This window comes from Sciurus carolinensis, assembly GCF_902686445.1.
Source record: "Sciurus carolinensis chromosome 14 unlocalized genomic scaffold, mSciCar1.2 scaffold_115_arrow_ctg1, whole genome shotgun sequence".
Classification (NCBI taxonomy): Eukaryota; Metazoa; Chordata; class Mammalia; order Rodentia; family Sciuridae; genus Sciurus; species Sciurus carolinensis.
Window position 1 is genome coordinate 62,817 of NW_025920107.1, and position 19,143 is coordinate 81,959.

The window sequence follows — 19,143 nt, forward strand, 5'->3', positions numbered from 1 at the left end:
AGAGACTATTTCAATTCATGACTGAATTCCACAACAGAGGGACTTTCACTGTGACTAGATCACTTATCCCAAATAATCCTTGTCCTATTTTTATTTCTATTCATACTGTTTAGCAGTAATAGATTCAAATTGTTCATTTGACTAATAATCAAAGAAAAGAAAAAGATAAATAGGATTGGCAACCACAGTGGATGATGCCTTGTGAGCAGAAGAGGTTAGAAGGACACCAGAGTTTATTGCCACCATGATGCTCTGCAGGAAGTGAAGAAACTGGGGAAACATAGTCCACAGATGATCTTAGATGCTGCTATGCTTTGGAAAATTACTTTTCCTTTTAGAAATCACCAACCATTATTGGAGGCCCAAACACTTGAATGGTTCCAAATTGAGTTGAACTTCTAAGTGATTTTATTATCACTCTATCTGGTCATAAAATTTATGATAACTAAAAGATCTAGGTGCTAGAGTTGCAGCTCAACAGAAGATCACTTGTCTAACATGAAAGAGGCCCTGGGTTCAACCTTCAGCACCACAAAAGAAAAAAAAAAACTATGTCTTATTTACAAAATCATAAAAAATGAATAATCACTTCTTCTAGAAAAACGTGTTAGACCTGAAAGATTGCACACTATCAAAATAAAAATATTCCCTCAGAGTGGATCACACACCTAGACTATCATGAATAGTAGTGCCTCATCATAAAGCATGTTCATCTTAAGCATACATCAAAACAACAAAAGAGCCTTTACTGACTTTTGACAAGGGAAAAAGAACATGGTCTAGTTTAGGAAAGGACACATTAGAAGTATATGATACTGACATCAAATCCTCCAGGAAAAGTATATGATACTGACATCAAAACCTCCAGGAAAATCCAGGCACTTTGACATGTCGTTACCCTAGCACTTGGCAGACTAAGGAAGAGGGATGACATATTTGGGACCCACCTGGCCAATTAGGCAAGACCCTGTCTCAAAATAAAACATTTAAATGGCTAGGTATGTATATAGCACAGTGCTTGCCTAGCACATGCTACAATGGTCACTTGGTTCAATTCTCACTGCTAAAAAATGGTGCAGGCCAAACATTTGATCACAGAGCAGGGCAGAAGTCATTATTCCAACCTCCCCAAATGATCAAACTAAATTGCACTGTGTTCAGCTCATAAGATAACATGTCAAACCACTGCTTCTACTAATTCAAATTTGATGACCTTTTAAACACAATAAAAATTGTATTTTCTTTGTTAATAAATTCAACAAATATGATCGGTATACATGACTTTGAACTAAAAGTCATAGGGGCACTGGTATTATCATAAAACCTGGTCATGGCTCTTCCTGTGACAATAGGCCCATCACCTTGATGGCATGGAATAAGACACAAACCTTTGGATGAATGTACAACTGAAGGAAGACAAATGGATACACTAAGTTTGAAAATTAGAAAAGAAAATGATTTTCAAAAGATTGTTTTTATAAATATATCAGAATTACAATAACAACTGCTGTCTTGTCTCCTAAATACTATAATGATTTGAGTCCTGAGGAAATTTCATAGAGTGGTTTTAAATATCATGCCATATAATAGCTGACATTAAACATATCACCATTCTGCTTCTATCTTCTAAAAAGGATTTGAAAAGTTTTATTAGAATAACGTCATCTGAATTAGGAAGATTTATTGTGGCGTGTGTGTGTGTGCGCACGCGCTGCTGAGAACCAAGCCAGGGTTTCTCACATGCTAATTTAGTGTTCTGACACAGGAATGTGCACACATTTGACCCACCCTGAGCAGCCTTCTGGTAATGCCCCATGTCACTCCACCCCCCTGCCATGGCCCCAACCCCCCAACCCATTCTGCTCTGCCTCGCTATTCCTTGCCCAGCCTTGCACTGCCTTGCCCTGCCTGGCCTTGCCCTGACTGGAGAGTGGCCTGACCTGAGGGCATCAACCTTACCAACAGACGGTGCATCACCTATTGTGGTCACTACCACAGGATGGGTCAAGCCTGTGGAGTCCCTGGCCTCCTGTCTGTTGTCCAAACCCTGGCTTGGTTCTCAGCAGCACGTGCACACACAATAAATCTTCCTAATTCAGATGACTTTATTCTAATACAAATTTTCAAATCCTTTTTAGAAGATAGAAGCAGTCCTGGAGGCCTCCCTGTCCCGGACCCCAGACCTCCAGGCCCAGGCCCCTGGGGTTGGTCTCAGATCATGCTTCCTCCACCCCATGACATACCAACCTGAGACCACATGGAGGGTGGAGGCCTTCCCGCAGGGCAGCCTGACCCGGGGGCGGCAGAAGGCGGCCTTCCCCTAGGTCAGCTGCATTACCCAGGTGGACTTACCTGAGTGTGGCAGTAGGCGGTGTTACCCAGAGGCAGCAGACTTACTGGAAGAAAGCCGCCTTTCCTGAGAGAGCCTTTCCCAGGGGTAGGGTGGCAGTCTGGCGACTGCAGCCCACAGCAGCATGTGTCCAGGCAATATGTCTCTGCCAGTGCTGAAGCAGCCAGACGCCAACACCGGACACCATGACAAGGCTTCCAGAGAGCCAGCTCACGTGAAGTGGGTGGGTCGGGATCTGCACTGTGTATCTGCCTGTCCAGCCCCGCCTGCCTCAGCAGCCTGAGAGCTGGGCATGTGCAAAAAGTAAGGCAGCCTGGAAAGTCCCCACCTGGCTCCGCCCACTGTGAACTCCCCATATGTGTCTGAGTCCTAAACCACATGAGGTCTGCTTTAGGGACCGGAAGTGGCCAGGGGAAGAGATCTCTCCAGAGCAAAGTGCTGTCTCCAGCCCCTCCTGCCCTTGTCTGGGCAATGGAAACCACATGGTCACTTCATGGTCTGTAGAGAGTCGCTGCAGAGGTCCAGGGGATGAAGATGCCTCCACGCCCCCGCTGCGACCCAGGGATGGAATCTCACTGCTGGGTCTGCAGCAGGACAGGTGGCCAGAAGGACACGAGGGGTCATGACTGTGGAGGCAGGAGTGCCACTCATAGGCTACCACCCAGGGGAAAGCAGAGCCTCCAGGTGACTCAGGTTTGAGTTGGACCTTGGTTCAGAACCAAGCTCTGCCATCTCCTAGCTGTGTGAGCTTGGACAAGGTACTTAACTTCTCTGGGCCTGAGCACTCCCATCTGCCAACTGGGGATAATAGCAGGACCTTGCTCACGGCACTCCTATTTGGGTCAAATGGGCCCCCATGGGTTAAGAGATGGACCCAGGGTCTGGGGCAGGGAAACCACAGAAAAAATTAGAAAAAGAGGCTGAGAGAGCATGTGTGGAGACTCAAGGTACAAACGAGGTTTGAAAGGGGTTCTGCAAGGGCAGCCTGGTTCTGACCCGGTGCTGGGGCCACAGGAGATGTGGCTAATTGGGAAGCCGAAGGGTGTGCAGGAATGCCACACTACTTTTGCATACTCAAAGGGTGTACAGGAATGCCAAACTACTTTTGCGTGCTTGAACTACTTCAAAATAAAATATTACTTAAAGCTTACAGGCAGATTTTGATGAGGAATGGGGCATGTGTGGAAAGTGGAGACTGGTTGAAATGAGCCCAGATCCCAGGGCTGCAGAGTGGCTGAACACCACAGGGAGACACCCCTTGGCTCACCTCAGGGCCTGCAGGTGCCCTTATGAGGGTACAGATTGGACCAGGATTGTGCTCCCAAAGCAGAGTCCTCAAAAGCAGAGTGGGGCCTGGGGCAGCACCAGGAGTCTGCCAGTGTCGATGGTCCCCTGGAGGAGGAAGGGCAGAGTCCACTCACCATGGTTCACCCTGGGGCATCTGATCCTTGACTCAGATGTTTTTGGCCAGAATCTCCACTCTGGGGCCCTGGAAGGAAAGAGCTGTCAGGCCTGGGGCCCCTGGAGGAGCTCGGGACATGCAGGAACACCTGACTGAGGGGTGCGGTGCTCCAGAAGGTGGACTGAGGGTGCCCAGTCCCACATGGCCTCACCCCACACAGGGTGCATGCAACTGCCCTCAGCCCAGCCTGGCCTCACCTGCTTTTGCATTTCTGTGGCCTGCATCATGCACTTGGGCAGCAGCCCATGGCTCTGTGCCAGGACAGCTACCTGCTCCAGGGACACACTCAGGATGCTCCTGTGCGGGGGTGGAGAGGGCATGGGATAGTGGCCACCACCACCAGGTCTCACCTCCCCCTCTACAACTGTGCAGGACACCCCCCCTGCATCCTCTCCGTGCTGACCTTCCCCACCTATCTGCTCCTCCCTATCAGCCCCTCCCAGCAGCCTTCCACCCCTAGGCCTGTTCCTGCGGGGGTCTGCACCCAGGGCAGCAGCACAGTCAGGCAGGGCCCTGCTCTCTGTCAGTTGAATGGGGCGACTCCCAAGGCCTGGCCCCTGCTCAGTGGCCCTGGCACAGCCCCATGGCTCTGGCTGTTAGAACATGGCTCTGCACCAGGCCTGGGACTCCAAGCCACCCTGCACCCTTCTCCCTTTGGCCCTGACAGATGAGTCAACCTCTGGGCACCCCAGTCCCCCTGACTAGAGTCAGGACTGGAGTAGCACTGACAGGGGACCAGAAAGAGACTGTCCCATGCTCTGTGGGATGCTGAGCACCAGCCCCCACCAACTAGATGCCACAACCCCTGGCTGTGATGACCACAAATGTCTCCAGACACAGCCAACATCCTCTGGGGAGCAAAAATGCCCATGGCTGACAACCTCTTGAATAGACCCTTCTGCACCAGCCCACAGCAGGGGACACAAGGCTGGGGGCAAAGACACCACAGTGCCTGGCAGGCAGGAGCCTGCCCACCACTTGAGGAGACATGACTGAATGCCTGTCCACCAGACCCATTAGTCCACTGGGCATGACAGAGAACAGAGGCCCCGACCTCACAGGAGGTCTGCACTAGGGTGGCAGAGCCTGTTGGATCCCCATGAATAAGTGGCATGAGAGGCAAGCATAACTACTCATGTCCAGGAAGGGCTCCCAGGAAAGGAGCTCTCTTTCCCTGGGGCCAGCAGCCAGGCAGAGGACAGAGGAGGAGTGTCCAGGGAGGCCAGAGGCAGTTCTGCCCTGCAGGTGAGCCATCCCACTTGCAGCAGGGATGGAGGCTCTGAGATCAGTCTCCCTCACACCTTCCAGCCCAGGAACCAGGAAGTCCACAGCCCTCCCACCTGCCAACTGCCACAGATGACTCCATTTCACAGATGACCTGGGGTCCAGAGAGGGGATGCCCTGTCCAGGTCCACAAGCCAGGAGGTCCAGGACATGGGTGCAGCCTTCCCGCCTCCTGTCCTAGGTGCTGGCGTGGCCCACCTCTGCATGCCGGTGCTGCACATGGCAATCTGGCAGGCCCCCAGGTGGTAGCAGAGCTCAGAGGAGACAGGGAGGAGACCAGTTCCCATGCTCCTGCTGGTGCCAGGCTTGGAGTGCACAAAGGACTTCACAAGGTGGCAGAGCTCATCTAGGGCATTGATGGAGCAGATCAGCTACAGGCATGGGACAGAAACATGGGATGTTTGGGTGCAGCCGAGGGTAAGTTCTCTTTCATGACTCCTGCTCAAGAGCAATCTGTGGCTCCCCATTACATTGCAGTTGGCGCTCGATGTTCACCATGTATTTCAGTTCTCGCCTTCTGGACTGCTCTCTTCACCTGCCCAGTGTGTCCGTGACTAAGTACAAACAGGTCATGCCCTCCAAACCCTTATGAGGAGGAGCCCTCTCCTGCCCCTGCTTCCTCAACAACATGTGGAGGTAAAGGTGGTGGCTCCTCCTTCCTGTGCCCTGTGAGATCCTGCCAGTCACATTAGAGTCCCAAAACACATGCCTACAACCTCTCTCAGAGCAGCCAAAGCCCCAAGACCAGCATGCCAGCCCAGGGTGAGGCCTGCCTTGACCCTGGAAGGCCACGGTACACTGAGCAGCAGGAACCAAGGTCAGCGGGGCCCAAGGGACAGCCACGACCAGCACAGGCCAAGCATAGAGAGTGGGAAGAAGCCCCAAAGCAGATCTCACATCTCTCCACTTCTCAAAAAAGCTGGAATCCTTGGTTTCTATGAGATCTTTCAATTTCTAAGGGCTAGTAAAAATATGAAGGAAGAAACCAGAGCAGGGCCCAGCCATGCCTGACATGGGTCCGCGGCTGCTTGCAGGGCCCCAGCCCCAGAGAAACCTGTGATGACCACGGTGCATGGGAGAGAAAGAGGCCTCAGTGAGCATGAACCACCTCTGGGACTCCCTGGCCTGCAGGGCATGGCCAGTGGGGTGTCTGGAGGAAAACCTGCCAGTGGAGTCAAGACCCTGGGAGCCCGCCTGGCCAAGCCACGGACTGGGGACACACCTGGTCGATCTTCATGGCTGTGGTGCTGGCATCCATGGGCAGGTGCAATGGCTCCAGGTAAAAAGTCCTGAGGGAGAAAGATGGGCTGAAGGGGGCTCCACCCTCATCTCCCAGCTGGGCAGCCTGGCCTCCATGCTCCAGGTAGAATCAGAGGCAGCCTGACATCCCTGTTCAGCTCTCCACCCAGCCTGCTTCTCCTCTCCTCCTTGGAGCCCTGTCCCCACCTGGTGCTGGACACTGCTCTGTGCTCACTGGCTCCAAGTCTCTCCCACTTCACCACAGGGGTTGTCTGACTGTAAAGTCCCAGCTCTGGGAACCAGGCAGTCTCAGGGACACTGCTCAGCTGGGCTGTGGAATGCAGTACAGGCCACAGACAGGTGGATAACAGCAAGCTGCCCTCATGGTGATAAGTCTTTATTTACAGCAAGGGTGGGCTGGTCTTGGCGGTTCCTGTCCCAGAAGAGGATAGACTCCCACGCATGGGGACAGTGTGTGTCCCACATAAGGTCCCAATGAAACCATTCTGAGTGAACAAGTGAATAACTAGAGCCTGTATTTAAAACACTCCACAAACAGCACAGAAAGAGACTTATGGCCTAGTCTATGCAAAAGGGTGCCAAGATGTTCTGGTCTAGCAAATGGACAGAAGCATCAGTCTCCCATTTCCAAATGCAAAACCAGGCCCGGAGAGGATAAAGTCCCTCTCAACCACCTTTTGTCACTGAGGCAGGACTCAGGAGGGTCTGTGGGCAAGCTGCTGGGGAAGTGGGAACTACTCCTCTGGACCTATGCTTCCTCCTGGCAAAATCTGTTCCTTTCACTTCTCCCTGAATGGGTTGTCATTGGGACAAGGCCCAGGTCACTATATCCCTTTCTCAAGGCCCAAGATGCCCAGGCCACAATCTCAGCTCCTGTCCCCATGCACAGTGGACCGGCAGCTTGGCTTAGCAGAGAGAACCTGCTTTGAAGCCAGACTGTTGGCCATGTGACCTTGGTCATGCTGTGTATGCTTCTGGGCCTCAGCTTCCCCATCTGTAGAATGGGTCAGCTTGACCTACTGAGCACACTGCCATCTGACTCTCATGCAGACAAGGTGCTCCAGAATGAGTGTCTGGCCCACTCCTCATGCTGAGCATCTGCCTGCCATCTGTTGTGGTGGCTTTCTGAATCCTGCCCCTGACGTAGACCCAAGTACACATCTGAGCTTGTGGTAATACTACTGGACATTCTCCAGTGACTGGGCATTGATCTCCTGCTGCAAATCCTCTGCTGCCTGTCTGCCTGGAGGAGGAAGCCCTTCCAAATTCTCCAGAGCTGTAGAGAAAGAGGAGGGAGGGCATTGCTAGGTCCCAAGGGCCCGGTGGCCTTGGCTTGGCCCCTGTAGTACCCCCCAGCCCGAGCTAACCTTTAGTGAAAAGCACAGTGTGTGGTTGGAGGCTAGTCCTGTTCTCCTGGTGGGAGGACAGCTTGGAGAAGTGGTAGCCATTGAGGTAGAAGACCATCTTCAGTGCCTGCTGGCTGCCCTCTATGTGGTAGAAAACATTGGTGTCTGCAGGTGACAAGGAGGCAAGGGCCTCAGATCCCCACCCCCTCTGCCACAGCAGCTTTAGAGCTCCCTTCTCCAGGTGCCAGAGTGGCAACATAGCACCTCCCTGCTCTCCCCACTCCAGAGGGATAGCCTCAGACCTCCCTGCCCTCCAACCCTACTCCAGAGAGATAGCCTCAGAACCCCTCTCCCCAGCCTCAGGATGGCACCCTGGGACTTCCATGTCCACTGATGTCAGAGTAGCATCTGTGACTACATGTTCCCTCCAGACTAGAGGGGCAGCCTCAGACTTCCCATCGCACACAGGTAGCCTCAGACAGCCCCACACTCTGCAGAGCAGCCTGTGACCTCCCTCTTGGATGACTTCAACAGGTGCTGTTCTTGGCCCTGACACTGACTGCCCAGCAGGGGAGCAGTGTGTCGTCAGAGCCCCACCACAGGGCTCTGGTTACCCCTTTGGTGGTAGCTCAGGGCCCCACCTAGAAAAAGCTGCCCTCAAACAACACCTGCATCTTATTCACCCCATGAGGAAGAGCATAAGGCAGGGAGGTCAAAATATGGCAATCAGAGGCCCTGCTGCACCCTGCAGTCATCGCTAGCTGATCGGGGTTCTCCTAAGCCCAGTCCATCCCCAGACATGCAGCCACTGTCAGTCAGCTCAAACTGGCTCCCAGAAGCTGACCCCCATGCAGCAGTCTGCATTTGTGGCAGGGCCACATGACCCCAAGGAGGTACAATTTGGTCCTTGAGGGAGGGCAGACCTCGCAGAGTCAGACACACAGCACACAGACAAACAGGCTGTGGCAGTGCTGCAATTTCAAGGGGGTATGACAGCGAGGAAAAGGGGTCTCAGGGGCTTTTCATGGAGTGAAATGAAAGAAAGGGAAATGCTGATCTGGAGCATGGCCCTCAGCCTTGTGAGCACTGCAGTTGTGGGGATGGCTTGTGACATGGACACCCCAGTTCAACTCGAGTTTCTGAGGTAGGAGGTCTGGGGTGGGTTCTGAGAATCAGCCTTTCTGACAAGTTCCCAGGACCCACACACAGCAGCAGAACTCTGGAAGCAAGCACAGGGTTCTCATCCTCGGCTGGAGGTCACCTGGACAGCTACCCAGAGACCCCAGAACTCAGGGACCTTGTGCCCAGGCCCCACACCACAGCAGTTAGCAACTGGGATCTGCATCTGGGATGCCCCCAGCTGACTCCAGGTGAGACTCACAGGGAGGGCAGGACTGTGTCTGTGCTCCCTCCACTGTGTCCCCGAGTACTGAATGCTCAGTTACAGATGTGTGCTTGGTGGGTTGTGGGTAGTGAGTGGTCAGATGAATGGTCAGATGAGGCAGGACAAAGGGAGCCAGAAAGGACTAAGGAATGTCAGTCAATTATGCCATAATCCTTAATCTGAATTCTTTGCTCCAAAGAAGGACAACTCCAGGGTTGAATTTTAAGGAGAAGTGCTGTGGACCTCTTTTAAGACCTGATGAAGACAGCTGGGTTGATGGGACAGAACCCCTCTTTTTCCAATTTGGGTCATGAGGCTTGACGTGCTCGGTTCAGGTTCACCTTGGGCAGTTGACCTGCACACAGGGGGAGACCAAGGTCCTAAGTGACCACTTTGGCCTCAGCGTCCCAACTCCCACAGTGTGGATGGTAGTAATCACTCACTGGCCATACAGTTCTCGTCCAGTTGCTTAAAGGAGAAGGTGACACTGTCCAGCTCTGACAGGGTCAACCAGATGTCCTCCAGCATGGCCCATTCCTCCTTCTGCAAGAAGACACGGTGAAGGCATCTCAGGTGCCACCTACCCCAGGCTTTCAACTCGTGGTGCTGAAATCTAGGCATCGGGTCTGTGGGCAAAATCATGGCTCGCCCCACAGTTTGCCCTGTGTGCCCCATGGGTCAGAACTTGCCTCTGCTCTGATTTGTTGAGTGACCTGGTAAAGCCACCGCCTTCCTACCTGGACAATGGTTACTGACTTAACCATTCCCACCCGCCTCCCGTGCTCCTCCAGGAGACCACAACACCTGATTTCTCTTTCCCCTCACCCATACACAAACAGGGCCAAGCCCTGACAGGTTGACCATGCTTCACATACCCCCCAACTTCCCAGCCACCCCCCAAAGGGGCATTGTCCATGTCCCAGAAGGTCCTCACACCTCCCCTTCCTCCTCCCCCATACAACCCACCTCTCCCTGGGCTGTTACCTTTTTAAACAGAGCCCAAATCCCATTTCTCACCTTCCCCCAAGGCTGTAAGCCTCCTCTGCCCCAGAATAAAGCCCCAGGTCTACAGACAGGACCTGTGAACTCTCCTCACAATGGCCTCACTGCTCCCAGGGCACACTGTCTCCGCTGGGGACCCTGAGCACATGCCGCTCCCTCTGCCCTGCACTGTTCCTCTGACCATTCACCTGACTAGCTCAAATGTCACCACTTCAACATGACCAGCTCTGACCGTGTGTTCCCAAGCAACTCCACGCAGAACCTTCCACATTTCCTGCTGTCTCCCCTCCTCCCTCCATCCTTTCTTCTCAATTTCCCCAGCAGGAATGTGAGCTGCAGACCCCAAGAGTCAGCACCTGGCACCTCATGACATCAGAGAGCGAGTGGATGGGGCAGTCTCTGGCTCTGAGAATACACTGAGGACTGGTGTTCCCACTGCCTTTTGGGTCTAGGGAGAGCAGACCACTTGTCAGCAGAGCACCTGTGTGTGGATTTGGCCAACAGAGGGCATTCCAAGGCCACAATTCTCACCTACCAGCCAGTGGCAGGTCCTGGCCAGCACAGAGCCAACCTGCACAACAGGTATTTGTCCTGGGGACTGTGGTAAGACACTAAGCAGTGTCCCTGACCTCTGCACACCAGGTGTCAGTAACACTACTCCCGGATCCCTCAGTTGCCAAAACTAAAAATGTCTCCAGATGTGGCCAGTGTCCCCTGCCTAGCTTGAGCACCACTGGTCTATGGCTTTGGTCTGCTTCTCTCCCACCAGGAGATAAGATCCCCTAGTACAGGGGCTGCTTTGATCACTGGTAGATCCCAGTTCCCTAACAGCAGTACACAGTAGGTGCTCAGTTAATAACTGTTGCTTGAACAGACTAGGCCATGGGTGCCAGCTGGGAGGGACACTGGCAGAGGGGTCTCCTACCCACCTGGCCCACTCACTACCATGGCCATTGCAAGCAGGGACTGGGAGTGCATCAGGACCCCAGTGGCTGCCACCAACTCCAGCCACTTGTGACTGGCGTCGATTTCTCTCCTCATACTCGCCATTGTTGTTGTAGCCGTAGCTGAGGGCCCCAGCAGCTGCTCGGAGAAGGTGCACATGGTGGCCACCAGGGCCTGGCAGAATTTTGCATACCTGTGCAGCTGTACCTCAGCATCTGCAGTGGGGTCAGGCCACTGGGTGATGCTGGCAGCAAGTCGGCCAGTCCCCCTGCAGACCCCACGGGGCAAACTGGCCAAAGTTCACTTGAGGTCAAAAGCCAGGTCCACAAAACTCCCTTCCGTGACCAAGCCAAGTGGCCCCAATCCTGGACCCAAGCATCTTCCCAAGGGGTGGGCCTGTGGGTTCCCTGCAGTGACCCCAGACTCCTCACACTCTCTGGGGTGCAGCAGTTCTTGGCCTGGTGGTCTGTATGCCTGTGGTGCTGCTCTGCCACCGAGTGCCACCCTTGAAGAACTGTGCCCTCCCCTTGCCACCCTGTTCTTGCCAGCCCTGCCCCACCCTCGTAGGCTCCACTCCCCCAACCACTTGAGGCACCTAGTTACTAGGGAATCATCTGATGGAAGAAATTACTCACAACTTCTGGCCACTGAGTGCAGGGGTCTCTTTTGACCTGGACCCTCCCCTGACTGAAAATTTCTGGGAAGAAGGTAGGGATACCAGTCATCTCCCAGGTTCCCCCACCCCACCTACAGCCCTGGCTCCACTATCTGCTGTGGCTGGAGTCCTACTGATAAAGACCCTCCCCACCCTTCATCCTCCATCCTGTGTCCTTGTCAACAGTTGCCCAGGTAGCAGGTGGCCCAAGACAGGGCTCCCAGCTCCAGGGTCCTGAGACTTGTCCCTTGGACATGAGGTTCAAGTCATTCCTGGAGGGGCAGGAGGCCAAAATATTGCTTTTCCCAGTTCAGGTCCTAATGGACCAAGGACAAGTCACCTTGGTCATAGAAGAGGCCTCCAGGACTGTGCTCATGGACGACCACAGCCAGGAGGGCCTCGCTGGTACACCTGGGCACATGCACACACCTGTGCATTTTAAGCAAGGCCAGGAGCAGCTGGTTCTTCCCATCTGGAAGGAGGGGGACAAGAGGGAGGGCACTAAGTGGGGTTGGCAGGGAACAGCTGAGCTGGCCCAGCCCATGTGCCTGACCCTCACAGGAGAACAGTTCTAAGGGTGCACTCTGGTGGTTTTTACCGAAGGCTGGTGCAGGTCCCCATCCAGCAGGGACTACAACCAGCGCTTCTGTCTCTGGAGCCAGAGCCCCTACAGACATGTGCACACATGCACACACATATGTGATATACCCACTCACACCAGCAGACCTTTAGTGTACACAAGTGCACACATGTGCTCAAGCTTTCTTGTCCTGGACTGCACGGCTGCCCTGGGGAGAAGGACCTCACTCCTCAGGCCGCCAGTCAGGCGCCTCTCCTTCAAAGGTGCCCTGGGGCCAGTAAAGCCTTTAAAGGAAAGTCTGAATGGCCTCCATGTTGCTTGAGGTACTGTCTTTCCTAGGCCAGAGGGAGGCCCAGTCATGTGTGGCAACAGCCAGAGCAGATACCGTACTGAGGGCATGCCCCCATCAGGCAGGGCACTAAGTGCTAATGGGTACAGAATGGCTTATCCTCATGACTTCACAGTGCTGGAAGGAGTCCTGGGGATGCACATGGGCAGACATGGAGGCTGGAGAAGTCAAGGGTGTGCCAAGGTCAGATGGCCAAAGGTGCGTGGCTTGGCATTCAAGCCCTCCCCCTCTGGTTACAAATCCCATAACCTTTATCAATCACAGTTTTGTAAACAGGACAGTTCAGGATCCACAGAGATTCCAGCTCAGAGGCAACTACTCCATGGGGGTTACCTCCAGCTCTCCTGGTCCAATGTCCCCTGGCCTGGGTACTTCCAACCCAGGAGACCTAGACTCAAATGCCAGTGAGGACCAAGGCGGTGACATCAGAGGTGTAACACAGACACCAGGATGGGGGAACTGGACAGCACCCTTCCCCACCCAAGAGGGGAGTCACCACTCATCTCCTGCCCCACATGAGCACAGGACAGCCAGCCTCTGCCACCTTGAACAGCCAGGAGAAATCCAGCTTCCCAGGGAAACCTGAGTGGGCACCGGTGCTCCCTGTTCTGATGTTGCAGCATCAGTTCCCTGTTCTGATGCTGCCAGGTGGGACCTCAAGTATAAACAAAAGGACTGAACCAAGCCACATTTGGAAGCTGTGAAGAACAGCTCAGCCTATGCAGCCTTGATTCATTAGAAAGTCTCAGCATGACCAGCCACTGGTATCAGCAGCCCCCTGGCAAAGGGCACACAGCCCAGATCTGCCAGAGCAGCTCACTCAGCTGAGAAAGCGTACCTACTCTTCTTGCCCTTCCCTCAGCATGCACGGGAAGGGGCATGGAGATGGACTCCGGCAGGACCCTGCTGCATTCGAGCCCAAGGCAAAGGCCACAACCCCCACCATGACACTCCCTGCCTGCTGACCTTCCACATATCTCTGGCTGTTAACCACCACGGTCATGATGGAACTTGGGAGGTTCCAGGGATCCTCCTGGATGCTGATCTGGATCAAGATCCATCCACAGGTCATACACTCTTCTTTCTGTTTGAACTCTAGGGCAGAAAAGTAACATGAGAGCCAGGGAAGGGACAGAGGTTGCTTTGGAGAACAGTGGCACAAAGGCCCATGCCCCACCACCAGATTCCAAAGCTCATAACCCTAGATCCAGGGAGTTAGCAGGACTCTAGGATATAATCCAGGCCTCAGAGGATAAGTATATGGTAAGTGTGCTACGATTTCAATGTGCCATTTCCATTGTAGACATCACTAATCAATCTTAGCACCCTTCCTGCTGGTCAGAGGCCATGATCCACACCTACAACCAACCCAGGGCAGACAGCACAAATCAATTTTTGCAGTCTTTGCTCCCATATCTGGACATTGTAGCCACAGAAGACTTCTCAGGTACTAGGTCCTCAAACCTCAACCAACTGAGCTGGCACATGAGTTGTGACCTTATTCTAATCCTTCCCTATACAGAGGAGGAAGCCCAGGCACAGTGACTTCCCTAAAGTCACACAGGATAGTGGGAGAAATGGGAATTGAATGTGGCCTTAACAGGGCCAAAGGCCAGGCAGACACAGGTCACTGTTCTCTTGACCTCTTCCTTGGTTTCTGAGGTATGTGTGGGACCCTCCCTGCTTTTCTTCCTGAGATTCACCCCTGGACAGGGGTCCTGACATAGCAGAGGACCAGCTGAGCAGGAACCAACTCCTGCCTGGAGGTAGCTTCTGTCTGCATTCCCATCTCCTGCACACCACTGGGAGCCTGTGAGGCCAGCAGTGTCCATTCTTCTCAGGATCACCAGCACTCAGCACCAGGCCTGGCACGAGCTGGCTCTGGGGAACTATTTACCAACTGCAGAGCTGCATGGATGGACTGGCAGCTGGGGGAACAGAAGGGTGAACTGAAGGTGGGCAGGAGGGTGAGTGAGTGGGAGGAAAGGTGGGAGGACAGTTCTCATCTCAATCATTGCAAGAAGAAAGTCTCAGCTTGGTGCTGGTATGGTCTTAGCTGTCAGCTCACAGAGCCCTCTTCTGAGGAGGCCCCAGGCAGGTAATGGTACCCAACTGCAGTGCAATGATGGTGTTGCTGCTCCTTTAAATTCTTCATTATGGTTGTCATTAATTTATGGCCTACTACATTGGTTCTGAGGTGTCAATATTCCCACTCCACAAATGAGGCCACTGAGAACAAAGACCTGGATCACAAATCCACTGGGTCACTGGCCCCTGTTCCAGTAAAGTCAGTTGCCACTGAACCTCCCTGGGGATGGACTTCAGTGGCCTAATCTGTCACAAGACATTCAAGTCCAGTGACATATTCTGTCTTCCTGATATTCCTTTTCTTCTGCTAAAGTGATGTATGATAAAGTTAAATTTTATGCAGATTTCCTCTGGTGGGACCCAGCAGTGACAGTGGGAGGGACTTGTCGCCTGGCCCACCCTGGGCATTTTAATCATGGACCGAGGATGCCTAACCTATTTACTCACAAAGCACATTTTTAAGCCTGAGTGAATGAGATTAAAATCAAAAAACAGATCAGGCTTTTAGTAAATGCTGCAAGCACAGTGTGCCCTCCTTTGTATCATCTGTCTCTCTGCCCATCCGTCGGCCTGCCTCCATACATAAGCCTATGTCCTCCAGGTACCATTGGTGGGCACACTTGGGGGCATGAGGGTTCAGGGCCAAGGGGACTTGGTCTTGGAACCTGTCTGTGCTGCCTGGACCTCTGGTTGGCATGTACATCATTTCTGCGGGTCCCCTCCATTCCCAGGGTCTGAGGAAACTCACAGCACCTGCCATGCCATATCCTGCAAGACCATGTACCATCATGCATGATCACCTGAGGGTCTCTATCTGCTCTGTGTCTGGGATCTTGGTTTCACTCACTATGTGTCCCAGCACCCAGAGCATGCCAGGTGCTTGATTAAGTACCTGATGAATGAGCAGACAAAAGGAGACTCTGTGTGACTCAAAGGAACACAATGCAAACATGGAAGTAGGCTCAGATACCCACTAAGCCAATGTACAGAGGCCCTCCCTGTGCTGGGTGGCCATTCATTAGACTCCATCTTCTCACTGCCCAGGTAGGAGTTGTTGCTTCTCACTCTGGTGTAGGACAGGACCAAGTCCCAGTTGCATGGGGTGAGAGATGGCAAAGTCACCCTCTGCTTCCACCCCTGGTCCCAGACACAGACCCCCTTCCAGTGTGTGGTCGAAAACCTGGCCTATGGGTATGACCACCCAGGGGTCCTTTCTATCTGAGGACGGGGAGGCACTTCGAGTCTGGCATGGAAATGCAGAAAGAGGAGGGATGAGCTACTTCCATTCACCTGTCACCACTACCCAGGTTCCACACTTGCCTGTCACCATGCCCAGGTCCCACACTCACCTGTCACCATGGCCCAGGGTCCCACACTCACCTGTCACCACGGCCCAGGGTCCCACACTCACCTGTCACCACTGCCCAGGGTCCCACACTCACCTATCACCACTGCCCAGGGTCCCACATTCACCTGTCACCACATCCAGGTCCCACACTCACCTGTCACCACTGCCCAGGTCCCACACTCATCTGTCACCACTGTCCAGGGTCCCACACTCACCTCTCACCACTGCCCAGGGTCCCACATTCACCTGTCACCATACCCAGGTCCCACACTTGCCTGTCAAAACTGCCCAGGTCCTAAAATCATCTGTCACCACTCTCCAGGGTCCCACACTCACCTCTCACCACTGCCAAGGGTCCCACACTCACCTGTCAGCACTGCCCAGGGTCCCACATTCACCTATCACCACTGCCCATGTCCCACACTCAGCTGTCACCACTGCCCAGGTCCCGCACTCATCTGTCACCACTGTCCAGGGTCCCACACTCACCTCTCACCACTGCCCAGAGTCCCACATTCACCTGTCACCATGCCCAGGTCCCACACTTGCCTGTCACCACTTCCCAGGTCCTACACTCATCTGTCATCACTGTCCAGGGTCTCACACTCACCTGTCACCACTGCGCAGGGTACCATACTCACCTGTCACCACTGTCCAGGGTCCCACACACAACTGTCACCGCTGCCCAGGGTCCCACATTCATCTGTCACCACTGCCCAGGGTCCCCAGTGCTCCCTGAGTGCCTGGTTCTTCTCAGAGGACAATGCTGCCCTGGGCATGACCTTCCCACCCACCTAACCAAGGAGCTCCAGAATCAAAAGTCACTGTCCCACAATTGCTTCCCACAACTGGTTGTCAATTAAACGAAAAACCCAAGGACTCAGAGATGTAAGAAGGAAAACCCAGAGACCCAGAAAAACCCTGGCTCTCAAAGCTCCAGGACCTGGGTGCAGAGGCAGCCAGTATGACCCATCTACAGACTCCAGGGATCTGGGCACCAGGACAGGGCAGGGCCCTCAGGACAGCAAGTGTATTCACTGGCCACATTTCCCTGTGGCCCCAGGTGCACCCACAGCCTGAGCTTCCTAAGACACCCCCTAGCAGCAGGTGGAGGTGGCTCAAATCTGGCTGGGCTGAGATGAGGAGGTATCCACACCCAGTGTGGGATGAGGATGGGACCCAGCTCTAGTTCACTTAACCCACTAACCAAGGTCCAACTGATCTTGTTACAATTACTCTTACCAACAGCAATACAGCTCATGGCCCCTCAGGAGAAAAAGAGAACCACCTTATTCCTTGGATCAAGTAAAAATAAATAGTGTTTGTTGCAAAAACCATGGTATTTTTTGCAGTGCTAGGGATTGAACCCAGGGCTGCTCAACAACTGAGCTACACCCCAGTCCTTTCTTTTCATCTTTTCATCTGTCCATCTATCTGTCTACTGATTTTGAGACAGGGTCTCACTAAGCTGGCCAGGCTGGTCTTGAACTCAGGATTCCCCTGCCTCAGCCTCCCCAGCTCTGGGATCACAGGCATGTGTCCCTGTACCTGTCAAAAACCACAGTCTTATGGGAGTCTGAAAGTATATCACGCAGTTTATCAGACCCCTTCTCTGACACTCCATCAGCACATACAGCTGCACAGGCAGCATCTGCCAGGCCAAGCTAGAAGTGCCAGCCTGGACAGGAAGCTGGGGGCTCTCTGGGGTGTGCCTTGGCTTCCCCAGGGGTCAGATGCTCAACTCTCCTGCTGACTGTCCCATCCAGCCCCAGGCAAAGGTGGCCACACCCATGGTAGCTCATGGTGTTATGGCCTGAGTCCTCCAGGCTTGAAGCACACTTTCTTGATGCCCCTGTGGTCAGTCCTGTCCATCTCACTGTCCTCACTGACCATCAGGGAGGAAGAGGCCTCCTCAGCTAGGTGTGGGTAACAGGCCCCATTGGGAGTGGGCTCCATGATGGTGGACAGCAGCCTGCAGGGCAAGGGCTCAAAGTGAAGATCCAGGCCATGGCTTCACTGGTCTTTGACCTTCAATCCTGCACAGGGGGAGCTGTGTCCCTCCCCTGAAAGGCCCACTGCAACTCTGATATGCCCAGCTAGGCACCCGCTGGGGCCAAGACACAAAGGCCTGTGGCTCCTGGTGAAGCTCAGGCTCTGGCTTCTGTGCACAGACTGGAACCGCTAGACAAGACCCAGAGAGCAAGGCTTTCAGTCAGCAGGCTGTGGGGCCTCAGGACCACCCCTGCACTCTGCCACCATGGATGAAAGCTCCCAGGTCAGCTGGCAGGTAAACACATGGCATAACTGGATCACAAGGAAGTGTCATTCAAAAGGCAGTTTTAGCCCTAAGGCCATCACTTCCTGACTAAGATGCCTAAAGCAAATTGCTCAGCCTCTGAGACTTAACCTTTAAAAATGTGATAATTCACTTGTGCCTCCGGGGTTGGGGGAGATGAGAGGAATAGAACACAGAACAGAACAGTGTCCAGTGCCTCACAGGATCCACAAGCCTGGGCTAGACACCACCCCACCTCTCATGATGTCAGTGTCACAACTGACTCCACTCTACAGATGAGGAGACTGAGGGTCAGAGAGGTTGCCCAAGGTCACACAGCCAACAGGTAGTGAACCAAGAGTAAAGCCCATGCCTCAGGCTTCAGAGCCTGCAGCCCAGCCTCCTACATGGGGAAACCAACCCACAAAGCAGAGAGAAGGTACACAGGGCATGCAGGCTCTGCAGCTTCCCACCCAGACAGCAAGGCCCCTACACATCCCCCGCGGTGTCTCCGACACACAGGCCGGTTCAGCAATGCTTCTCCCCCAGAGAAATGTGCATCAAGGGGACACTGTAGAGACAGCCTGTTTGTCACCACAGGGAACACACTTGCTGGACCCCTGGCAGGTGGAGGCCAGAAATGCTGCCAAAGGCGGTCTCACCACATAGAACCACTCACCTAAAAAGCCAACAGGCTCAAAGTAGATGCCCTTACCATACAGAACAGAATCAGCTCCTTAGCAGCCCTGGGACCCCATCCCTGTTTAAGTGTCCCAGATTGTCACAAACTGTCTCCTCCAGGTGGTGTGTCAGAG

The 19,143-nt window shown here is 53.7% G+C and overlaps 1 pseudogene; it reads right to left on the minus strand.

Moving 5' to 3' along the window:
- Nucleotides 1-2,348: 2,348 nt before the first annotated feature.
- Nucleotides 2,349-19,143, minus strand: part of LOC124973292 (phosphatidylinositol 3,4,5-trisphosphate-dependent Rac exchanger 1 protein-like) — a 30,515-nt pseudogene continuing 13,720 nt past the window's right edge.